Here is a 25,318-nt window from a genome sequence, read left to right as displayed (position 1 = left end):
ATTGGTCAAGTTTGAAAAATGACGGGTTATTGGGAATACACGACCAACAGGTTTTTCGCCGAATTTTCAGGATTCGGCTGAGTATCGAGTATCTACATTCCGGGATTGTAATGTATTGACTACATCTCTCATTGTACACCAGGCACAAACCAGCAAACAAGGTGAAAGTGCACAATGTGTTCAGGAAATGTGGGAGTTCTGTGTTTCGCGTCTTCATTTCAATCACGAAAAAAACTAGTATGTTGTGGCCATCACGAAACTTCCTTCTATATTTTTCTTTTTTTTTTTCTGATCCCTCCCCATGCTTGATGAGGAAGCAATATTCCCAACAAAAACAAAATTACACATGCAAAAACTTGACGACCATCCCAATGTCTCAATTATTGCAAAAGCAAAGCAAAGAGCGAAAATTGAAAGTTATTTTAAAAGCCTTGCTTGAATTAATTACAAATATTTTATTTGTTAACAAACATAAGATGGCAACAGTTAAAAATTTTAAATCATTGAGATAATATTTCCGATCATTTCCATACAAATAAAATCACGAGAAATACGCAGACGACAATCTATTACGATTTATCTTTCTTATTGTTGCATTAATAAAGCTATTTTTATTCAAAAAAAAAAAAAAAAAAAAAATCAATACCTCTTGAAGCGATTGGCGTCAAAATTGAACCAAAGCCTGTTTACATATGGATTCACATATATTCCAAATTTCAACCAGAACGTAGCATTACTTCTTGAGATAGGGCACTCACAATGGGAAAAAAGAACGGGCGATTGCGCTACCCCCTTTTTAGCTGTTGACACCGAAATAAAATCAGCTCTTATACCCACTAAGGACTACTTGCCGATAAATTTTTCTTTCATTCCGTTCATTATTTCTTGAGATACAACAGTCACAATTGACGGCAAAAAACGTTCTATAGCTCAACCCTCGTTTGAGCTATTGACACCAAAATTGAATTAGCATCTGTTCCTGTTAATGGCAACATATGGACCAAATTTTGTTTGATTCCGCCAGTTACTTCCTGAGGAATAGCAAGCACGCGTAACTCAAAAAACGTCCCATTGCTCCACCCCCCTTGGAGGAATTCGCGCCAAAAACCAATGGGCACAAGTTCACATAGAGGCACATATGTGTGCCGAATTTCGTTCGATTTCATGCGGTAGTTTTTGCTGTAGAGTGGCCACAAAAAACTGGTCACACACAGACGTGACACACATACACACACACACATACACACACACATACACACACACATACACACAGACAGACAGACATTTTCCAAAAATAGTCGAAATGGACTCAGCACACCTCAAAACGTTCGAATCCGTCAAAATTCGAAATTTGAAAATTTGCACGAATCCAATACTTTCTTTTATATATTACATATAGAAGAAAGTAAAAAGAAGAAAAAAACACTGTTCAACTAATACATTTGAGAGAAATATTTTTCTATTTTAATTATGATGTATACTTTGAAACAATTTATCTTACTGAAACATGGAAATTCTGAATGAAAAATGTTAGATTCTCCTACAAAAAACTTTTCGCAGAATGCAGCATCCAAACGCGCTGTAGCAAAACAGCTATTCCCTGTCAATTTCGTTTTAAGTTCCCTCAAAAGTAGGAGGCTGAATGTGTGATCGTTCAGCTCACGAATCGGTCATGTAATAGTGTTCAAAAAAAAAAAAAAAAAAAAACTTTCATGCAGGCAGCCTAAAAGTAACCCTAATCCTTACTAGTAATATCCTGACTCAGCGATTCATATCCTGGTGCTTGTTTGAGAGAGGAAGTGAAGAGTAGAAATTGCGAGGTGAATAAAGCAGTTCATATTTTCTGCTTCTTTTGTTCTCACAAGAAAAAAAAACATGAAACCTGCATTCTTTTCAGATAAATATTTTTTGCAATCAAGATTGAACATATTGGAACCTATTCAAAAAAAAAAAAAAAAAAAAAGCAAAATAAGAATTTGCACAAATGATTTTATTACAACTCCAACTTCCCTATACCAGAAAAAATCTAGCAAAAAGACATAAAAACGTTCTCAAAATAAAAATTAGATAAAGTAACATCAGAATAAAGACGTAAGCAACTTCTATTTTTTTGTGGAGAAAATGCAAAAGGAAGAAAACGAATGAATAAATAAGTAATAAATGAGTGTACTCATGTACGCGAGTTATTTACTGAGCTGGACATTACTTTGACTTCAAATTTGACGGGATATCACCAAATGGATGTAAAATACTTCCCAGCTCATGACGTCACTTCCGTCCCATTACTTACGTGACTTTCGTTTTAAGTTGAAATTTTACCTTCGTTGCTCTATGAGAAGTATGACTTAAAGAATAACAAATTAAAAAGAATGTTCGTTTTGTTTGCTAAAAGAACAGTAAAAATAGTATTTATTCGATTTTACTAATGTAATATTAGAAATTAAAGCTAAAACATTCAACTACTAATATATCAAAGACTAAACCATACAACCGTTTATATTTTTTAAAATTGAACTTGCTATCCAGGAATTAAGCTTCTACGGGCATGTGTTCCTTTTTTTAAGAAAATAAACGATATACATAAAAATGGTTGTATCTGGGTTTGTGTGTGTGTGTTTCCTTCGCAAATCCACAGTTTGCGTCAGATCTTTCCCAAATTTGAAACAGAGGTCCCTGAGCAGGCGGGATTTTTGGGATTTGAAGAAAGAAAAAAAGTTTAAACTACAATGTTGAGTCCTAAAATGGTTCTTTTCTACACGTTTGGGGGAAGTTTTTATACTATTTTTTCTTCTTTTATTTCAGACGGATTGTTGAAAATGTGTCACTTGACACAACTTTTATTTTCGAAGTAGACCGTAGCAACGCTGGGCAAAGCAGCTAGTTTCTAATTGAGTAGAATCAGTAGAACAAATCTAAGCAAGTCATGTACAGTGCAATTGATGAATGTTTAATTTCTGTTAAAATTCAGCTATAATTCGTAAAAGAATAGAAGTAAGACAAAGAGAGGAATAACTTTGAAAATATTTCAATTCATTTTGGTTTACTTTCATGCTAACTACCTCGCGCAAACGAAACAATCCAATCAAAAAGAAAAAAAAAAAAGAGACACAGTAAAGAGGTAGTTAACGATTTTGCTTGAGCAAAGCCTTTTGAATTTTAGTCAACAAACCCTTTCATTTTTTTTACAAAAACCTTAGAAGCTCGAGACAAATTCCATCTCACGCAGCACTATCAGCTGATTCAATTGGTATCAAAATATTGAATGTAAGAGTATGTATAACCAGTATTAGTCTTATAAAGATGAAATAGTGATGGATACAGGAGTGGCTAGTTTGGGTGTGCTTATTTCACGTGACTCGCTTCTACCAATCGCGTAGACAATAGATCAAACTACGTTTGCCAGGTGAAGAAAGATCAATCAGAACTCTTAATTTCTCAAAAAGAGAAAAAAAAAAACGGATTGATCAATTAAAATGTTTTGGAAGCGTACAGAGCACCCCGGAAACCCTGTGGCGCGGAGGGGGGGGGCGCAAGAGGTATGAGGGCGAAAGCTCTGTAAAAATAACACTACGTTAAAATTATCAAAAAAAAAAATCTTATAGGGTGGGACTTATAAATCTTGCGGGGGGGGGGGAGAAACCGAAGACTATGTACGCTATTGCACACACACACACACACACACATATATGTGTGTGTGTGTGTGTGTGTGTGTACATATATGAGTACATATATCGGGGGTGAATTCGTCCACCAGAACAGTCATTGAATTTTGAGTCGTCAATTTAATGTGAAAAAAACTTCAAGCGCTCTGGCAACAAATCAGTCTTAATTAAAAAAAATTCTTTATTTAATAATTTATTACTTTGTTGTCGAAAAATACACCTTAGGGCTGAAGATCGTAAAACTATTAAGCAGCAAGACATGAGTGAATCGCATTAAAAAAAAAAAAAAGGAATGAACTCGGACGTATTTCGACTGCGTGAACCAAAATGTCAGCCCCCTCCCACACGACCAAAAGGGGTAAAAGGGCGAGGGTGCACACAGCAGACGTCACTTCCCCTCGGGGCGTGTGGAATCGATCGACCAGGTGAGGAGTGCACAGATCGATATGCATCAGGTAGCTGTACACAGAGCAACAGGTTCGACTGCCAGATTGCGCGCACATTTCCCCTCCCCCTCCCCCCGGAGAACGTGATATTTAGTCTCCGGAAAGAAGGTGGGATAGTCATTCATCGCGGATGGAGGTATTCATCGCCAAACAGGGAGTTCTTTTCCAGTATTTGTGTAGAGCTATTCTGGACCACGCTCCCTCAAGCAATCGATTACGATTTTATCGCTGGAATCAAAACTGAAGAGGATTCTCCGATGAGGATTTTTAATGATCAGTTAATTAGACGAGCTTACGCGACAAGATTTTTTTTTTTTTCATTTTTTTCCCTTCAAAGGTCGATTACCCGAGATAAAAAAGGAGGATATGAGAATTTCAACACCCACCCTTGAGCAATGAAGTTCACCATACGGTAAAGCAACAGTGAAAGACATTTAGTTTATTCAGTTTAATATATATATATATATATATATATTATCAATAGAAGGGTTGAAGAAGTAAAAACGAAAATTTGAACAAAAAAATCCCAAAACACCCTGGGGACTCATCAGGGGGTTATTACCCAAGGGCAGGGATTTTTGGTTCAAACTTTCATTTCTACTTGTTCAACATTTGTATTACTAATATATATTATAGAGTAAAATCCCTCCTAACGGACACCCCTCAAAGGCGAACACCCCTCTTATGAGGACAAAAAAATTATATATATATATATATATATATATATATATATATATATATATATATATATATATATATATATATATATTTGAGATCGATTTCAGCGAATATTATCTGATCTAACTATTAAAGTTATGAATGTTGTTATTACTTTTTCATTAAAGCTTGAAATCCCGAGAACTGATAAAATCGTAATGCAGGCCTTAATTACCTGAGCTAGCATATTTTAGAGATATTAAAAGTATTGTACATAAATGTACATACGTAATCACTTGCAGTTTTATATGGAGAAAGAGAGGATTAGTGTGAGGGAAAATGAAATGGTAAAATGTTCACACTTTCCAGACACACCTACCGAACAATATTTTAACTACAATCTTTAACGTATAGTTTATTCCATGCAAGCAATAAATTGTTTTAAAGACCAAGGTATACAATTATACAAGTCATTTTCAAATTTTGCCACCCAAATTGTAATATTTCGTTGTAAATATTTTTTTTTTGTTTTTATAAACTAAAACAGTTTTTGTTATTAATATTTTAAATATTAATTAAGATCCCCTTATGCTCAGTGCAGAACACATTTACTTAATATTAGGCACGTTTAATACAATTGTTCATGTGCATGCCAGACAAAGGGAAATAATTCATTTCGTATACTTATTTATTCATTTATTACGTCACTTACATATTCGTACATTACTTAATTCATTTACATTCCTTCCTTTTTGACTCACTAATATATTCATTCATTCCACTAGTTTTCTTATTTATTCACCGTTTTATTCACTCATTTATTAAATGTTTTTTCACTTAACTTATTTCACTAATTATTTTCTATTATATTGTAATTTACTAGCATTCCCGTACCCGGCATTGCTCGGCTAATGGAATTAGCAGGGGTTAACAGTGCTTGGTGCACCTAGTTTCGAAAATCCCCTATAATAATTTCTTATTACCTATAACTTTTTCTAATTTGGGGAGGATCCCGGGGTCCCTGGACTCCTTACATATATGCCTTTGTCCTTAACCGATCTTTAACTGTTATTAACGATCCTTTTAAAGTATTGATTATCTTTGCAAACACAGGCCATCCACATTTTATTGATATACCTATGTTTAAGCAAGAACTTCTTTGTATACAACATTTTTAGTTTTTTTTTCTGGTGCTAAAATTATTAAGCTGCTTGATGAACTGACTTTGGAGCAAGCTACATAACATTGGCCGTGTGAAAAAAAGTCTTCTCTTAAATCGGTCCCTGCTACTTTTAATGTCTGTCCTTCTGACTTATTAATGGTTATTGCAAAGCAAACTTTAACAGGAAACTGCACTCTTCTAAATTCAAAAGGATAGTCCGCCTGTGATGATGTTCTAAAAAATTTCGTTTCTAGTTTTGAAAAAATGAAAGCAATAGACAGAAACATTATGATTTGATTTGAGAAAAGCCTCGAAGAACCACGTGAGAAACAAAAACAGTATCAAATTTATAGTTCGCTATCGACCAAAAGTTGAGATGAAGTGCTGAATAATGATTTGAATGGAGGAAAGCCTTCGAAAATAAGGGATTTGAATTCAATGACAGGTTTTAATTTCGTAGAAATTAAGAGGTTTTAATTGATTTCTCCCGAACTAATTGAGATTTCGAAAAATCCTTTCTTAGTGGTTACTTTCGTAATCATGCGGACATGCCTGCCAAATTTCAAGTCTGAAGCTTCAGCAGTTTCGGCTGTGCGTTGATATATATATATATATATATGTATATATATATATATATATATATGTTATCTCAGGACATTGATTTTTATATATTAAGATTTATTTATTAGCTTATAGTTAACATATTTATTCTTTTATTCGTTCATTCGTTTACTTACACTAGTTTAATGAAGAATATTTTCTAAAAATTAAATAAAAATATTTCATTATTACTTTGCCCCATACATCTTTAAAAGCAATATTTTCTAACTTTTTTTTTCAAGGTACAAATAAACTGTCAAAAGGAAAAATAATATTTCAATAAAAAATTAACATATTTCTTTCCTTTTGTACTATAATTTTCAGAACTAATTCTCAATTTATTCATTTTGAAAAACAAAAGTTATCTCAACTATTTCACTTTGCCCCACAGTCCCTTACATATAAAATTGTATGTAGCATTATTTAGCGGATGCATTTCGAGAGCACTTCGCAAACAAGGAGTCCCTCCCAATTTGTTCCACTAAGTCACATTTTCTTTATTTCTCAGAGGAAGCTATTAGTTATCGAAGGATAACAACATTTAGTTCCTAAGTAGAAAGATAACAAAATGTGTTTCCTCCAAAGGGAAATTATTACAAAATTTAGTTCCTAAACAGAACGATAGCAAAGTTTATTCTTTCGGAAAGGGTTATAAAAAAATTTCTTAAATGTGGTTTTTCACCAAATTATGTTATACCTTGCGGTACCCGCACGGCTTTGCCCGTAGTAGAAAATTTGAAGGTCATTTGGTTAGCCTGTATATTTATAAATAATGGATGATGAATTTCTCGCCAATTTGTTATGTTCACTTGCTCGCCCCTGTTATGGTAGTTTGCACGTCCACGTTATGATAATTTGCTCGGTAAAATGTTCTTAAAATTAGAACAGAAAAAGAACAAAATCGAACTTTCGAAAAATCGCTTCGAGATGCACACCCTCATGCTACAAACTAATTCTGTATCAAATATCATGAAAATCGGCGGAACGGTTTAGGCGCCTATGTGCGTCACAGACATCCAGACAGAGATCTAAACCAGACATGAATATTCAGCTTTATTATTTAACTAGGGGTGCCCGCACGGCTTTGCCCGTAATAGGAAACTTAAAAGGTCTTTTGGTTCGCCTGTATATTTACAAATAATGTATAGTGAGTTTTCTCGCCAATTGGCTTGTACCCATGTTACGGTTCCACGTTATGATAATTTCGTATCTCGCCAATTGGCTTGCGTCCATGTTACGTTTCCGCGTTATGATAATTTCGTAATTTACTCGTCCATCTTATGATATTTTTGTTCTTAAAATTGGAATAGAAGAAGAACCACATCGAATTTTCGAAAAATCCATGCTACAAACTAACTTTGTGCCAAACTTCATGAAAATTGGCAGAACGGTCTAGGCGCTATGCGCGAGCAGAGATCCAGACATCCTGACATCCACACAGAGAGACTTTCAGCTTTATTATTAGTAATAAAGAAAGAAGATAAAAAAGAGGGAGCTACGGGGATTTTTTTAAAGAAGCCAGGATAAAATATAATTAATTCTCTGCTCCAAGGAAGTTCCTAGAGTAGTTTGGAACTACAGAGGGAAAAAAAATCTTATCAAACTGAAGTCAGTCGATGACACTGGCATAAAATTCTGATGGCGTGACAGGGGCTGCATTCGAATCCACCAAGGGTTGTAACCAGAAAAATGAATTCCAAATAAAGGAGCTCAATAACTCTAAGCCAACGAAAGTTTCTCGTCCTTTCAAGTCCAGTACGTAAATCTTTACTAATAATAAAGCTCAAAGTTTGGATATCAGTCGGGATATCTGTCCGGATCTCTGTCGGGATGTCTCTCTGTGACGCGCATAGCGCCTAAACCGTTTGGCCGATTTTCACAAAATTTGGCACAGAATTAGTTTGTAGCATGGGGGTGTGTACCTCGAAGCAATTTTTCGAAAATTCGATTTTGTTCTTTTTCTGTTCTAATTTCAAGAAAATTTTCCCGAGCAAAATTATTATAACGTGGAACCGTAACATGGGCAAACAAATTAATTTTGCAAATTGGCGAGAAATTCATCATCCATTACTTGTATATATACAGGCGAACCAAATTACTTTTAATTTTCTACTACGGGCAAAGTCATGCGGGCATCGCTAGTAGTAGAATGAAATCGTTTTTCAGGTTTGAAATCGAAATCCTTTTTTTCTTTCCTTCATTCTCTTTTTAGGGATTCAAGACTTTCGGAAGCGTCTACATAGTGATCCTGAATACTTTTACTCTATTCAGAAAGCAAAAGAAATACTGTATTCACAAATAAATTTCCACTCTACTTTCTACCTAAATTTTCATTTCAATCATCTCTGGATACATTTTATGTCTTTCGCGACGACGTATGGTAGTTCGAATTTTGAAAATCCAGAAAGTTGGTCTTGAGGAGATTATCTTGATGCCTGTACAGTGTACATTGGGGTGGCTCTTATTTTTCAACGTTGTAAAAAGTTAGCTCCCACCCCACTATTTTTTTTTTTTACAATCGACAAAAAAAAAAAAATGATGTGTGCAAAATATTAGCTCAATCGGAAAAGTTTAAAGGGTGCTTCAAAGAGCATGGAATTATAGAATTTTCACCGAAAAGATATTTTTTCATCTTTTTTCAAGTTAAACAAATTTCTAGCAGATCTGGATTTTTCATGGCCTTATTTCCGGTCCTTATTTTTCCAGTGACTTTGTATAGCTTTCCCGCTTTTCATCTGGTTCCCTTTCACGCGACGAAGCTTTTTTCGCCAAGACGATTCTCGTGACTCATGACGTTCTTGCAATCATTTCTACAACAATCTCCCAAAAGTCTCTTTGTTACTTTTTAGCCGAGTTTTTTTTTTTTTTTTTTTTGGAAGAACACATAAATTTATGAATGTATTTAAAATTAATTAGAAATATAATGTAGTTTGAGTTTTATTAACTGTGGCAGCATAGAATTATTTTTTATAACTTTAACTACCCATCTACTTTAATTGAGTGAATGTGAGAAAGCACTAATGAAACTATTATGAAAGGTAATGTATTATTGATATTACAAAATAAATCCATGTATTTTTTTAAGTGATTAGATAAACTTAACTTGTTACTTTTATGAAATGTGCATGGTTTATTTAGTTTCTAACTAAGTATAACATTATCTTTTAACATTAATTTTTACTTTGTGCGGTAACTCTATTTTTACAAAATGTGCGTCCTTTACTTATTTTCTAACCAAGTACAGCATTGTCTTTTATCACTAATTTTCACTTAAGAGCGGTTAGTGCTGCTGGTAATTTTTGCCTGACTAGTGTGACGATCCATCTAGGTTTGTAACATAGCAACAACGCCTACAGGTAGCTGTTCCGGCAAGTTTTGAAGAGATTTTTATATCGATCTTCTCAATTACATTTCCAATCAAATTGTTGGAGTGAAAATACCTTCAAATAGGTAAATTTTAAGCGTTTTTTTTCTTTTTTATGATGAAAAAAAGCAAGAAGTGCAGCATTATTGTTTTAAGAATTTCTGTTTTCTAGCAAAAAAAAAAAAAAAAATCACAAATTCCTACTAAAAGGACAAACACTGAATTGATTAATTGAGGCAGTGAGAAGCAAAGGGATGAAAGTGGACTATTTTAAGTTTCGAGCAAAACGCGTTTAAAGATCAGATCCTAGGTAGGCTTTCATTGAATTTTTTTTTCTAAATCATGCTGTACAGCAGCACCTACAAGAGCTACTAGTGCTATCTCTTGCCCCAGGACCGAGGAGAGGTTCACCTACCATTTGTACTGGTTATCTCCAAATTTTTAATTGTGTCACTTGCATCCCTTTGCTTCTCACTACCTCAATTAGCTTAACTCTACGATGTACGAACCAATTACAAAAAAATTTTTCGTATCAAGAATTTCAGGTTTAAAAAAGGAGCAGAAATGATTTTTTTGAGGGGAGAGACCTGAAGCTATGGATCATTTCTCCGACATTGCGTGTGCAGATCCTTTGAAAGAAATAAAAAATGAAAAGGATAGGAAATTCTGAATTCTTTAGTGCGAAAAAGGAAGCCCGGACTCCATGGTATGTGCTGACAAAAACTAGCACGAAAAGAGGAGATAGAAAAAAAATGGAGTTGTTCGAAGAACTTATGAAGAAACAATAACAATATGTCTCATCAACAACTTAAGATTTAGCTTCTAGCTTCAAACAACCCAAGAAACGATGGTTTTGACGACATTGACAGAAAACAAGTACAAAATTTGACGAAAAAGATATACATCTGGTAACGATGGAAGTACTTGATGATAGATTCTCAACCATGCTCGGATATCTTGAACAATACCTTTTTATTCAAAAACAACAGTGTGATGATCATCGAGTGCTAGGTAGATCTCAAAGGCTCTTTATGTACTCAAGATTTAACAACAGTGAAACCTGTGTGTAGCGATACTGTCTATAACAATAAACCTGTCTATAACGATATTTTTCTTGGTTCCAGCAAAATTTCAGCATAAATAATCAAACTGTCTATAACAATAGCCAGTCTACAACAATAATTTTTTAGGTCCCAACAGTATCGTTGTAGACAGGTTTCACTGTATACTTTAATGTCTGTTTCAGTGATTTAAAAGGGTGAACAACTCTTTAAGAACATTACGTATTTTTTTTTTTGCTCGAGTCTACGTTCGAGCCTGCTTTCTCTTCCCGGATGCTGTTAAAGCTCCCTATCCGGATTTTCTATTCGTGCGTCAACTGATCAACTAACAGGATATTGATCTAAAAATCAGTAAAGTTACTCTCAAAAAATTTTCAAACCTTAGCTCAAATTTGACTCACGAAACTATGGCTCTTTCCTTTTTAGATGATATTATAAAAACCACGGTTAAGAGAAGTATGAATCAAATTATGCTAGAAACTGATAAATATTTTGTAATACCTGTTACAAAATATTTCTTTACCCGATTTTCTACCAGTTCCGATTTCCTTAACAAAGACTTCAACTTGGAAGGATGAATTTGTATATTATAAGAGGAATAAAAAAACTTGATAAAACAATTTTTGTGAATGATGCTGCAGAAAGAGATGTAATATCAATTCACGAACACAATAATATTCTCACAGAAGATGAAAGTGAGGGAAAAAAATTGTTTCACACATCGTTGCTGAAGACCGTAAAAACTGCCCTACTGATACTAAATCCTCACTTAGGAAAAAATTAATTTCAACATTGGTTTATTTTAGCATGTTTTGATTCTATAGAAATTATTAGTCCTAATGAAATGTATTTATTCTCTAGAATTTGTTGTGATGTTAAATGTGTTAATGCAATATTAAAAAAAAAAATTACTAGATTTCTAAGACTGACTGAATTTCAAGGCATTTGAGATACCCCTAGAAATTATCCGATTCAAGGGAAATTCTGCACAGGCTGTTCTTTTGTCCATTGGAACAAGATAAGAAGGTGGGAGCAATGAAATTTTAACTTTCGAAAAATGCCCAATAGCTAAGGGTACTACGTACGTAAAGTGAAGGTACTACGTACCTAGTGTACATACTTACAGATGCCTTCCAAAAAACTCTTACAGCGCTACATTATTATAAGAGACTGCAATTCGCCTTCATTTGGAGCTCAGTCAATCTGAAAGGGTCGTAAGTTAGCTAAAGGAGGAACACCTCAAAAAGAAGCTGAGTATATCTTCAAACCAGTAGCTAAAAGTGTTTTTCACAAGAGTGAGTAGTCTGCATTAATGAAAGTTGCAGTGATTCAGGAAACTTGTCGGAAAAATACTTGTTTTTCACAGGAAACTGATGAAATTTCAGGTTTCGATCCGGAACGTTTCCCAGAAATAATCTGACTTTCGGAATTTCTTGTGCATGTGTGCGCAGTTGAAAATCAAAAAAATATTTACCAAGTAGAGCAAAAATTGTTGAAAATTAAGCAAAGTATTGCACGAATAGGAGAAGTTTAAAAATATGAATTCAACTGGATTTGCATGAAATAAAAAAGAACACGAGATTCTATAGGAATGACAGCTGTTGCGTTCCAAATGCTCCAAAGAAGAGAAGAGGAATTCTCGAATAAAAGAATTCACTCGGAATCGATAAGAAGGCCGACCGACGGTTTTCACCCAGCATTTAATGCTTGAATAAAACGGTTCTTTGAGTTTGGAATGGAAATTCGGGCTTTTCATCGTGATTCTATTCGTGCGAGGGTTTCCTCAGATTTCTTTCTCTTCATTTTTCCGCGCAGAAATTTTTTTAAGCTAAGCAAACGCTAGAACACAACAAATGAAAATGCATAGAGTAGCAGACTCGGACGATTACTAAAATTACATAGTCATTACGATTATTACAAGAAATAACGAAAGTTAGATATTGCGAGTGAGATTGTAATTTCAAGTATCCTCATATATATAATTGCCAAAATCACTGATCGGATAATGCTCTGACGTCACCAATAATGAAACTCACACCATAGCGTGGGTGACGACATTATTTTATCGTGGAAGCACCTAAAATTCAGAAAATTATTTATAATGGAATGGTTTCCTTCAGTCAAAAGTACTACTTTTAGTCATTGAGATGGATAGAATGAGCAAAATATATATATATATATATATATATATATATATATATATATATATATATATATATATATATATATATATATATATAACATGGCTCCAGAAAATACTTTTATTTTCCCAACAGTTTTTTAAATTAATCTTTTAAAGTGTCCGATTTTTCAAACAAGGCGTGGTCTTTATGACGTCACAAATAATGCACTATGGCACATCTTTCTACCGTATTTCCACGTTATGATAATCAAGAAGCGAATTACAATTGCGCTCTACGCTTGCTATCAACCATATCGTTGCCAATACACGTGAGTAAAGATGTAAAATAAATATTTTGTTCTGTGAATGGCAACACTGAATGGTATTTCATCATTTGGGATATCACACGACAGAAGTGTAAACAATGAAAGCGCACAGATTTAAGTATTTTTTTAAATATTAAACTTAAATAAATTATTTAAAAAATGGTCAGATTCTATGTTTTTAAGCATGTTCTTTCAGAAAAAAATACTTTTAAAATTTTGGAAACGACCCCATTTGATAATATTTTTTGGCCATGCGAGGAAAAGCTTTATTTTGACAAGACTGAACTGGATCCGGTAACTTAACTGTTTTACTGGTAACACTGTAATATTAGGAGAATGAAGAAACGAAAAAGTGGTCAACAATCCACTTGAGTTAACCACTTGATTAATCCACTTGAGTTAGGGTTAAAATTTCCACTATCAACAAATTTCAAATATCAACAAATAGGCAATTGCATCGTTCAAATGTAGAAAATCAAACTGTGTGTCCAATTAGATACTTTTGTTCCCACTAACTTTTTTCTGATTGGTTGGAATCCTTCAATACGTTTTTAAGAAAAAAAAAATGGCAAATGTCCGATAAGATGGCGAATTGAGATTGCTGGTTGGTAGGTAAGAATTACTCACTAGGGTACCACACGAATAATGAAAACGTTTTTGATACAAAAATTACTCGCCCTCGTCCAACCGTTATCGAGATATACGATTTTAAAGTCTGTAGAAATTTTAAGAAAAGCGCCAAAGACTTGGCAAGAAATTAATTACGCAATTTTACCGCTGTATCCATCAACAAAAATCGCGTGAAAAGATGTCTTCCATTACTCACTGAAAATCGCTAAATTTGGCGACTTCCCTTAACATTTCAGCAGATTCTAAGGCCTTATATTTCGATAATGGGGACATTAGGGCAAATAATTTATACGTTCATAAACATGTTTTAGAATGATCTTTTGATTGTTACTTTTTTTTAAAAATTTAGTTTTTTTTTAAATTATTACACTATCATATGGTTTCCTGGTCTTTGTCGATTGGATTCCCGCAAGGTTTAATTGCTAAATAATAATAATTTCGTTCATTACATAACAATTTCGTTTTGTTCAGCAAGTTGTCTCATTACATGCATGAGATGAAAATAGAAAATTTATTTATGTAATACTAGCCTGCGTTGCCTGGGTCAGTAATAATTGTGAGAAACAATTGCTACTTTCGTTCGTTTTCTGTTTTAACTGAAAGAACTCAAAACACACCGCTTTGACGTGATTAAAAATCGAACTTCTTCCTTACCCACAAAAGTAAAATAGCAATAACTATAAAAAAACGAAATAGTATTAAGTTAGAATCGAAAGCACGACATTTAAGCATGTAAAGATTTGAAGAATTTTCAGAATGTGAACTAAAACAAAGATCACTATAAAAACTGGGCGCTTTATTTATTTAATTAAATAGTACACACACACACTCACAAAACAAAAAGAACGAAAGAAAAGCTCTCTACTATGTTTCAGTGTGCAAAAAGTAGAGTTTCCAAATATTTAAATGACTTGAAATTCATGTTTGCTCCGGAGAAGCTTTGACTCAAAATTTTCATTATGATTACTATTAATATTGCTGTTGTAAGACAACGAATTTTTGTAACAATGGGTTTTTAATTTAACCCTTTAAAGGGGAGATTGCGTGAAACTTACTGTTTTCCATCATAACTGTTTTAAACTAAGTATTTTAGAAATAAATTATAGCCTATGTTGCTTCCTGATAAAGTAGCAATCTGTGGTGAAAAAAATGGTTAAAATCGGTACAGTATTTTTGAAGCTTACCCCGGACATCCTTACATACAGAAGTAGCGATTTATGTATGTAGATTATTGCAAGGATCCGCATTAAACGGGGTACATTTATTTGATACTGTTCCATATCAGTTTCAGCCAACCTTAATAAACCCGGAGCTATAATTTATTAATGAATTTTTTCTCTTTAAGGTCAATTGCTCAGAAATCAAATTAGATTTCCCTCCTAAAAAGCGCAAGTTGATTGAACACAATAAACAACCGAACATCCGTAAATTTCATTCCTTTGATAAATAGCTTACGGTCTTCGAAAAACCATTTTGCAATGTCTGAAACTAATAGCACCGATTTGTTTCTTTTGGGGAGAAAGGAGCAGCAGATTGTGGGTCATAATAGTAAATGCTTTGTTGGGAAAAACATTTAGTAAAGTCACAGCTTTCCTTTGCCTCATACGAAAGTGTCAGAATTGGATTCAAAATCAAGAGCGGACCCAAAAAAGTTTCTAGGAGAAAGTGATTATTTTTTACTTTTTACTCTTTAAAACTTCAATTTCTAAAAATTTTCGGAGGAGTGTACTGACCCTTTTGTCATCAAAGGTGTCCTACAATTGAGTTTCTTGGATTTCGATTTCAAAAAATATCCACGCTGAGCTCTTGAACTAATCTTTAATACCATCTAAGATAGTCTAAAATTGAGTTTTTGGAGTTTCAATTTCTAAAAAAATTCTGTAAAAATGTCCACTCCCTATCCCTAGAGTAATAAGAGGTAGGCAACGATTGCATTTTCAAAACTTCATTTCCGAAATAATTCCGAGGATTCCTCTTTTTCTCATAAGATCACCGAAAATTATTTAAAACTGAATTTTTGGAACTTTTATAATGGAAATGCATCACAAAAAAAAAGTTCCTGTATATCGCCTCATCGAGGGGATGATCGCCCCCATATCGCCCTTGTTCAAAATTATCATTGGAAATAGATAAATATCGTTAGGGGGAAATTTAGGATGAGCCACAGGACCGAGGATTTCGACTCCCATTGGGTAAATTCATGTATTTAATACAGAAAATTCAAACTTACGGTCTTACGTAACAGATGTATTTCTACCGTAAAAAATTAGAAAAAAATAGTTAGGTTATTACAGAAGTAGAATCTAAAATTAAAAAACATGACGAATAAAAATGGAAAAAAAACTTCGCCACAGTACAAACGGAAATCAGACTACGAAAAGTTCCTTTAAAACTGAAAAAGGCTACTCTAAAAAGGTTATTTTTAGAATGGGATTGAAGAAAAACAATTTCAACCGTTCTTTTTAGGATGAACATAGTGGTGGCTTATGAGAAGCAGAATTCTTCGTAACAAAGTTTGACATCGAATACCTTTCTGTGTAAATAAATAGAGTGTTGGTTTTTTTTCTTTTGTGGTATTCAAAATGGTTTTTTGTCAAAACTTCGCGACCAAAGCTTCGTCGATCCATTACTTCGCGCGGTCAAAACTTCGCGTGGACAAAACTTGGCCGATTCATTGCTTCGCGTGTCTAAAACTTTGCCGATCCATAACTTCATATGTCTAAAACTTCGCCTATCCAGAACTTCACGTGGGTAGAACTCCGCGCATTCATAACAATGAACTTCCTAAACGTATCATATACACTTAGCAAACAAGTAAAAATGTGTCTTTTTTTTTGGGGGGGGGGGGAGGGAGGTATTGTTCAATGATTTCCAGGAATGCATTGAACACACACTACATAAAAAACTAATTTTTCATAATGAATTACTTGATTGCAAGTTGTAATTGCAATTGCAAGTGTAAATCCTCAATGAATTTAAGTATAGCAAGTTAATGAAGTAATAAATTGATATAAATTTGAAGATTAAATTAAGATTAATTGATCACTTTTCCAAAAACGATTAATTGATTTTATATTGTATAATTTAATGTTCTATAGCTAGCTAACTGAAAAATTTTTGGTGATTAAAAATTTTGAATTTATTTTTAATTTTTTTTAATCATTTATATTCCTAATCCTATTTTAAAACTAGTTTGTCAAAATTTGTCAATGAAATTCAGAAGCGATCCCCCCTCCTCCCAACTTGCTTTCCGCGGTGTTACTCATAATTCGCTCGCCTCTCCATTCGAGCGAGAAATTGAATGATCCAAAATTTTTCATCATTTCAGATCATTTCAGGTTTCAAAAATGTTCTATTTGAAAAAAATAGCCGAAATAGATTCCGCTGAATTCGGTTGCTATATAAGATTAAGCAATACAGAACGGTCGTTATACCTAAAGCAAATTAACATAAATTATGTAGGGATAAAGTTGGGACTTTTACCACTAGTCGTTATAATGGAATGATTTTTATAATGTGTGTTATAACGAGCGTCAATTGTACATGTAATTTAAAGATTTTTTCACACCAAAACTAAAATAATTTAATTTTAAGATGTTTTATTTTAGATGCGAAAAGTAATACACGCACGAAGTTTTCTTTGTTCCAAGTTTTGTAAGCACGAAATTTTGAATGCACGAAATTTTGTCCAGACAAAGTTTTGTACACGCGACGTTTTGACTACGCGAAGTAATGTCCGGCGAAGTTTCGGCTGCGAAGACTTGACCCGTTACCATTCAAAATACTGCATTATAAATACACTCAGAAATAAACAAGAAAGAGATAAAAATCGCTGCCAATTTCGTTCCTTGCAGTACTGGCATTTGTTAATTAAGGAAACATAAACGATTTCCTTTCATCTTTCACACCACTACACTGCTCCATTAACCTGTTGTTTACATTTTGTCAAACTGACGTTTAAGTTCGTTTTTATGTTTCACTTATTTACGCTCAGTTCCTCCTCTTCTGTTCTGACAGTCGTGTTCTGATACGTCAACCATTTCTTACATTTTTTGTGGCACCTATAGCAAAAACTATTTTATGAAATCGAATGAAATTTGATACATATATGTACTAGGGTGGTCCTTATTTTCGAAAGTTCATATTTTTTCAAAATTATTTGTAATTTTGTTCAGTTACACCAAAACATTAAAAATACAAAATTTCAGCTCAATCCGATAATATTAACACGTGCCGCATTGGCCTTGAAGTTTCATGCATCTGACTGTCTAACATGCTACGACGAGTCGGCGCCAAGTGCGTTCGAATTCGCTACAAGCGCGACTACAAGTCTCGACAAGTCAATTTTGTTTTTACATATTATTTGTTCAATGCTACATTCGTTTTAGTTTCGTACTTGAAGTGCATAAGAAAAGACGTGCTATATAAGTAATTGATAAAAGTGCTGAAATGTCCACTTTGCGGAACAATATTTATCTAGTTGGAGTGATGAAAAATCAAATCTGCGGTAGTAAATTACCATGTAAACGAGATGTTTTGAGTGTACTTTTTTATAACATGAGAGTGGTAAATTTAAATCTTAATGACAGCAGTGCTTTAGTTATTGATGAAGTGGTCGTTTTTTGGAAAAAAGCAAGAATCCCAGTTCAAAACCGTTCAAACTGTATTTCGAAATTAAAATCTTTGTACGATAATGTCAGAAATTTAGAAAAATCTAAAAATAGAGATACTGAACGGCAGAGAGAAAAAGAAAATGATTTTAAAGAAGCTTTAGACAACCTTTTCGATATTGCCACCTTAAATGCGTTAAATGAGATTAAAATCGCCGAAGATAGAGAATTTTTAATTAAGCAAAGGGAGAAAGGTAGAGTAGGTTGTATGTTGGGAGTAGATATCAAATTATTACGTAAGGAAAAGCGGAAAGAAGAACGCACAGCTGCAGAGTTGAAAAGAAAAGAAGATTTGTTGGAAAATTCTAGTTGTTCGATTGGACATTTTGAAATGGAAGATAAAGAACACGAAGATTCACAGAAAAAAGTGATAAATCAAGACAACAGTGAAGATGACATATATTTCATATCGGAATCTCAACAGGGTCCATCTTCAAACAAGAGAGGACGAAAGACGTTAATGACACCTCGCCTGGCCGCTGCCTTGGACAAATGTAAAGTGAGTGACAGGGATGCAATGCATATTATTTCTGCCGTCCTAGAAGCTCTTAATATAGATATCACCGAGTTTGTTCTCAATAGATCGTCTATCAAAAGAAATAGAGAGATTTTGCGGAAAATAAAATATTCATCAATAAAATCGGTAGGAAATGATGCAAATTTTATTGAAGTGCATTGGGATTCCAAATTATTGCCTGATATCACAAAAAATGAGAAAATTGATCGGCTTCCTGTGATCGCGGTTGGTTTAGATTTTGAACAATTATTAGGAGTACCTGGAATTGCATCATCAGGAGGATCGGAAGTTTGCTCTGCTGTGTTCCATATCACTGATGAATGGAATTTAACCGAAAAAATTCAAGCCTTTTGTTTTGATACTACAGCATCAAACACTGGACGTATAAAAGGAGCTGCAGTTCTGCTTCAACAAAGGTTAGGGCGAGATATTTTGTGGCTTCCATGCCGACACCATATATTTGAGGTCGTTTTGGCTGGTGTATTCACGAGGACAAAAGCAATTGTAACATCCGGCCCTGAAATTGCTCAATTCAAAGCACTTAAAGAAAACTGGAAGAATATTGATAAAATGAAATTTTTAGATTATACCAGCGATGAAGCCGTTTATAATGCACTGAAAGATGTAGCGCCCGAAATTATTTATTTTGTGAAACAGAAACTTGCAGAAGAGCAACCACGTGATGACTACAAAGAGTTTTTGCAATTGACGCTCATTTTTTTGGGAGATAAAACAAATGTGAGTTTTAGGGCCCCCGGTGCATATCATTTAGCGAGATGGATGTCTAAAGCGATTTATTGTTTAAAACTTTTTTTATTTCGCGATCAAATGAAAATGAGAAAGGATAATTCCAAACTGAATGCAGAAATTTGCGTTTTCGTTGTATACTGTTATGTAGAGGCCTGGTTTTCAGCAACGAATACTACAGGAACTCCCCTAAATGATATATATTTTTTGAGAAAATTGGTTAAATTTAAAAATATTAATGAAAACATTGCAACCATTGCAATAACAAAATTTTTAAACCATTTATGGTATCTAAGTGAAGAGTGTGCTGCCATGGCAATATTTGACGATAGAATTGAGAGAGTTGAAAAAATTAGAATGGCTCAAAAAATTATGGAATGTGCAAGTAAAAACATAGAAACTGTGAATGAAAAAGAAGAAGAAAATGAAGAGACAGAAGTCATTGAGAAAAAACTATCGTTGCAAATCCGAGATGTCCAAAATTTTGTTCAAAAAGATCTACCAACTGAATTATTGTCCGCCAATTCACTTCAGTTATTTAAACGATTCGGTATTTGTGTTGAATTTCTTCAGGACGATCCGCTGAATTGGGAAAACAGAGAGGATTATCGCACAGGAAAAAATATCATTTCAACCTTAAAATGTACAAATGATATTGCAGAAAGAGGAGTCAAGTTGATTGAGGATTACAATGAAAAAATGACGAAAAATGAACATCAAAAACAATTTTTGATACAGGTATGTATAAACAAATTTAATTTTTTGTTATTTTTTTCTTGAACACATTATATAGGCTAGGTTTAGAAAACACATTCAATATTATTTTTTTTTATTCAGGTTGTTCAGGAGTACCGGAGAGAGTTCCCAGTCGCCACAAAAGGAGGCTTACTTAAATCCAAAATATGTATCTGAAGTGGATGTATCATTTCAATAAATAAAAAATATAGTATTAGGATAAACTATATCTTTATTTTACGTTTTCATTTTAATTAGTATGTTTTTATACTAAAATTTAAAAAAAAATGCGTAATTTTATGTTTACAGTCGAGCGTACATTGTCGTTCTTATAGGTAATAACTGCCTTACATTGAATCTCACAACTTCAGCGTCGATGCGGCACGTGTTAATATTAACCGATTGAGCTGAAATTTGTTATATTTTCATGTCTTATATAAAGGTACATTCTGGCAAATAATTTCTAAAAAATTCGAAAAAAAATTTTTTTCCTTATAAATAAGGACCACCCTAATATGTACCCCCATGTAAATTGGTATCCCTTACATTTCGGCGCCAATTCCTCCAAGGGGTGGAGCAATAGAACCTTTTCTCCGTTATGCGTGCCTGTTGTATCTCAAGATGTAACGACGGAATCAAACAAAATTTTATCCATATGTAGAGCCAAAAAGGTACAGGTGCTGATTCAACTTTGGTGCCAATAAAAAGGGGGGTTTGAGAAATCTAACGCTTTTTCTCAATACCTGTGACTGCTATATCTCGAGAGGTAATGAATGGAATCAAACAAAAATTAATCGACAAGTGAACTTTGGAGGGTACAAAAGCTGATTCGATTTAGCGCAAATGGCTCAAAAGGGGGTGATGCAATCGAACGTTCTTTAGTGCTATAGGTCAAGAAGTAATGCTACGTTTTAGATGAAATAAGAGGTGCCATCTTCAGCAGAAAAATCAGAGCTTTCCATGGATATATAATGTTAATATGTGCAATTATTTTTCCACCCCCTAATTAGAGATTTTATATGAAAATTGCCCCTTATAGGGGGTTTTGCCCCCATAACGGGACGAAAAGCACCCTGTGTTATTCTGATGTGTAAGGTATATTATTGAAGAGTTTTATTGAAATCCATTCAGTACTTTTTGCGTGAAAGAATAACAAACATCCTCACAAACTTTCGCATCCTCATACAAATAACAGTCGATGATCGAGTAACCCGCGTGCTTCAACAATGAAGCTCGCTTCACGGCATGATAATTTCATAATGTATTTTGAAAATAGTTAACATGCAGAGAAAGGCTTTATTGTGACAAGGCTAAACTCTATCCGGTAACTTCTGGTAAGACTCATTTCAGGAGAAACGAAAAAGCGGTCAACTATGAACGCTACCTACTGGAGTTTAAGGTTAATCCACTGGGGTTAGGATTAAAATTTTAACTATCAAAATATCACCAAACAGACAATTGCTTCGTTAAACTGTAGAAGCAATTTTCACCCGTCATACCTTGATGGGTGACTTTCTGGTTGTACATAAAAGTAGTGCAACTTTGAAACAGGAAAATAAAATTTCTTAATGCCAAAAAACTTTTCCTTTGTACTTCCCAACATTACAAGATTTCTATCATTCATAATATTTCACAGAAGATTACAATGTAGGGAGAGCAATTTCAACAACGTTAGAAACAGTTTCCAAACAGTAAACTTCAGAATTATTGAATGATGCAATGGGCTGTCTACCATATTGCCAACTTTTGTTCTGAAATAATGAGTAGAAAACTTAGTTTCATAACCTAACCATGAGAGTGCAGCAGTGGAACTAGTTTTTTTCTAATGGGAATATACCGAAAAAATTGAAGTGGTGCAGTTAACCAACATGGCTCACAATTATCCTTAATGAATGTACAGTAAAATCAGGGCGATTTTCTAGTTTATAATAGTATTAAGATTTACGCTACACCAGTAAAATCATCAGATGTTTTCTATGAACTTCCGTGGGTTTGGTCAAATGAAAAGGGCATGTCCGAGTTATCATGACACCTCCCTCAACGGCATGAGGAAAGGTTGTCAGGGCAAATAGCACGGGATCTTGCTTTATGTAATTCACTGTGGATCCTTGCAATGGAAATTTTTGATCGTGGCTATATTTTAAAACACCTGGTGGTAACACTGAAGCCAACCAGGATGGATGGTGGTCACAACTGATGATGGTCTACATCGACTTGAATCAGATAAGCGAGTGCTGCTTCAAAATTGGACGTATATTGTGTGACTATACCCTCTGTATTTATATAGGGACCAGTACCTTTCAAGAAACTTGCTTCTCACTTCAAAAAGTTACCGGGGTAAAGAGCCAGAAGTCTTTTACGGAGGAAAGCTTAGGTAGATCTTACGGTCGTGATGGTTGGGACATGTACTCTAATGAGAGAAACAAATAGCAAGCAGTGACAAATGTGCTTTAGAGTTTAAATAACTTATGTTTCTAAAGGACGGGTTCCTTGCGGCGGAACTAGAATCGGAAATCACCAAATTTCCTTAGGGAAAAAATCGATAGCCCCGTCATGAGGAATGACAGCAAACACCTTCCGGATCCAAGTGGCAGAAAGAGAGAAAGAGAAAGAAAAGTCCCTCCTAATTAGAATATTGTAAGGGCGGGGCACTGTTCCCAGGGTAACGTCTGTACCGAAAGCGAACACATTTTCATGCAAAATACCCCTTCTCTGCCATTTCTATTATTCTAATGAGCAGGCCATTACGCGAAGACTAACCGGGCGAGGTAATTACATTTCTGGAGAACCTGGAAGAATGGAAATGCTAATCTGTTTCGAACGCACGGAAAGGGGCCCACCTGGAACGGTGGAAGAGAGAGAGAGAGAGAGAGAGAGAAAAAAGAGTTCATCTTAATGAATAAATAAAAATAAATAAATGAACTGGTAAAAGTGAAATGCAAAAGATTCTGGATAAAGAGGATTGGAAATTCAAAACGTTTCTCAGAAATTAGGAAGAATTGCGTTGGTCTCGGCCGAGTTAAATGTTTTCGATACACGTTTCTCTCTCGGTGAAAAAGTGGGATTCATTTGAATTTCAAATAAATCGATTCTTTAAGGCTGCGGCAGAAATTCTTCCCTATTTTAAAATGGCTAATAAAATCTTCATTTTGAATTAAAAGGAAACAAAAGTTTTTCAAATATATGCTTTTAAAGCGATATCTGCTATATGCTGATCATATAAGTATAATGAATACATATATTATGCACATAAAATATAAAAATATATTCTTACATTTCTTTTGAGGAGGTGGAGGGGTATATATATATTGCTTGAACAAAATTGGTAAATAAACTTCAACAACAACAACAAAAAAAAGTTTTGGCTCATTTTTGTTTAAAAATCTGTACATGAAATGAATATGCAGTACGGTGCGTGAAAGTTCAATGAATTGCGCATTGCGTAACGTAATGCTTTAAGTTGTATCACGATGCTGCGATCATCCCTTGAAAAGAAATGTCACAGCAGGTTGCGGGAAAATTTTCTCGAGCTTTTTAGTTTAGCGTCAGCTAAAAGCTTCTGAACAAAGTTGATATTTGTTTCCTCGACTGAGAAATAATAAAGCTGAAGAGCTGACACGCCGGACCTCCGACCATTTTACATACAAGAACTTACAAAGGACTAAAAAATTGTCTGGTTTTAATGCGTGGAAAATAAAAATGTGTGTAGCGACGCTATTAATTGTTTAAGTGGTGGAGTATTTCAGGAATAAGTATGTCTAAAAGCTACCTAGAATGATTTTCAAAATTAAAACTGTACGGAAGGAAACAAATTTAGTCGAAAAAGTTCAATTTTAGTCGGGAGTTTCGTATTATTGGTCTGGGGTTAGATGAAATTGCGTTTGCTGTTTTGAGATAAACAAAATTTAAGGCTTCAATAAATAACACATGCTTTATACATAATTTAAAAGTTCATTTATAGATGTAGGATTGGGTCTGAAAAGTTATTTATTTAAAAAATATTACTTCTAATGCGCGTGCATGAATACACATCTCCATTTTTTTTTTTTTTTTGACTTATGTGCAAAACTAGTGGCATTCTCATATATATAATAGCGAATGATCGAGTAACGCTCCTGACGTCACCCACAATGAAAAACGCTCCACAGCATGATAATTTGATAATACGTTTTGGTACTGTTTGACATTCTGAGGAAGGGTTTATTTTGACAAGGCTGAACTGGATCCGGTAACCTAACTGTTTTACTGCTAAGACTGTCATTTTAGGAGAAAATAGAAACCAAAAGGGGTCATCAAAGAAAGCTATCTACTACAGTTTACGGTTAATCCACTGGAGTACGGGTTAAAATTTCAACTATCAAAATATCCCCAAACAGGCGATTGCTTCGTTCAAATTAGAAACAATTTTCACCCGTCATACCTTTACGGGCGCTTTTCTAGTATTTGAATACTCAGCTTGTTTCAGAAGATATTTTAAGTTCAAGGAGCGTCTCGAGAAGTCGTCATTTCATAACGAAAGAGAAATCCGATTTGACACACTATTCGGAGCATTCCTGCTTAATAAAAGGTTTTGGAGAGTTAAAAGTATTTGAGCATACTACGTTTTACTTCCTTGTACG

The 25,318-nt window shown here is 34.1% G+C and overlaps 1 protein-coding gene across 2 annotated transcripts in view; it reads right to left on the bottom strand.

Moving 5' to 3' along the window:
* The window catches only part of LOC129228497 (protein kinase C, brain isozyme-like), a 240,001-nt gene that overhangs the window by 102,464 nt on the left and 112,219 nt on the right, over positions 1-25,318 (bottom strand). The window lies entirely within an intron of this gene.

The sequence above is a fragment of the Uloborus diversus genome, chromosome 1 (assembly GCF_026930045.1).
Source record: "Uloborus diversus isolate 005 chromosome 1, Udiv.v.3.1, whole genome shotgun sequence".
Lineage (NCBI taxonomy): Eukaryota > Metazoa > Arthropoda > Arachnida > Araneae > Uloboridae > Uloborus > Uloborus diversus.
This window is presented reverse-complemented; position numbering and strand designations above follow the sequence as displayed.